Below are 1,685 nucleotides of genomic sequence, written 5' to 3'. Positions count from 1 at the left end.
CTGTAGTTTCCACACTCAGTTGGGTCGCCCTTCATATCATCAATAAATCCAATATAAAAACAATTTCAAACTATGACATAAAAAAAGAAAGCAGCAAGCAACTTCAAACACTGTGAAAAAAACAAAATAAGCCTTCTAAAAAAGCAGAACATATTGTTGACCCACTGAATACCCAAAAGACAGAGATACAAAAGAAATATATTGAAGTTGAGTCATACAAACAGCCACAGAAGAAGGTACAAACAATGGAAAGTAGAATGGAAATCATATGGAAAGGAACTTCCCCAGAGACAAGGAACCAGAAAAGATATATTGATGTGAAATGATATGAACAGCTATGTAAAAAGGTATAACTGATGAAAGAAAGAATGGAATCCATTAATAAAGTGAACACTTTAGGGGAAAGAAACCAGAAGAAATATATCAATACAGAGGCATATAAACAACTACAAAGAAATTTCAAAAGATGGAAGAAAGAACTTATAGATAAAGAGGTACAGGAACTTAAAAAAAAAACAACACAGGACAGAGAGGGTATAGTCAACATAGTACTAGAAACAACTGAAATGCATGAAAGAGCAATCCAGAATACGAAGACTGAAATTGTTGACGTTTCCAACATGTTGGAGGGACAAAAAAAGCAGAACAGAAGAGATGGAACAGAGCGTTAATGAGCTGGAAGACAAGAACCACAATGGGAACATATTAGAAGAAAAAACAGCAGACAGAAGGAAAATAAAGAAAATACTGTAATCTTGTGGGATCACATCAAAAGGAACAACAGACATATCAGAATTCCAAATCACAAGGGGGGCAAGGAAAGCACTGAGAAAATTGTGGTAGAGGTACTAGAAGAAAACTACCCAGCCATTATGAAGAATGAAGAAATCCACATTTCAGAAGCTGAGAAAACCCCAAATAAACTAAACCCTGAAAGAAAAACACCAAGGCATATCATAGTTAAAATTCTCTAAAATCAAAGATAGGGAAAGAATACTAAAAGCAGCACAAGAAAAACAGAGAGTCACCTACAAAGGAGAACCAATTAGATTAAGTTCTGATTTCTCAGCAGAAACTATGTGAACAGGAAAACAATTGGAATTTACAGAGGGAAGAAAGAAAACAATTGCAGGCGACTCAATGACACATACAACAACTACATTTTTGAGAGATGTCATCTTTGCATTAGCAACACAAATCCTTGTAAACTCCCATCAGAACTCCTTTTCCCCTCTTTTTTGAGATCCACTTTTACAGTTTTTACCTCTTTTACATATTACCATTGTTGTTGGCTACTCAATATTTTTCATTTAAATCAACAAATTAAGTCACTTTTTAAAAACTAAAGAAACCTATTTTAAAGGAAAGCTCATAAGCTATTTTAAATAGGAATCATTAACAATTCACATTTTCCGTTACTAAACTTAACTTGGGAGCCATTTTAAAATGTGTTTATTTCTTTGAGAGATGCCAGAATGAAAGAATTGGGATTTTAAAATCCTGAAAATTAAACCAATCTACAACAATGAATGAATGGAAATCCAAAGACTCTATAAATTTTCACTGAAATTAGTAACAAATTTAAATTAAAAAAAAAAGAATTAAGTTAGAGTAAGGATGGCAATGGGACCACCTTACCTCTGTAACTTGATTTGTGCCACTATTAGAACCTCTACTCAGAATAT

This window comes from Elephantulus edwardii, unplaced genomic scaffold, assembly GCF_000299155.1.
Source record: "Elephantulus edwardii isolate Elephantulus edwardi_28Jun2011 unplaced genomic scaffold, EleEdw1.0 scaffold00099, whole genome shotgun sequence".
NCBI lineage: Eukaryota > Metazoa > Chordata > Mammalia > Macroscelidea > Macroscelididae > Elephantulus > Elephantulus edwardii.
Note: the sequence above shows the minus strand (reverse complement) of the source record.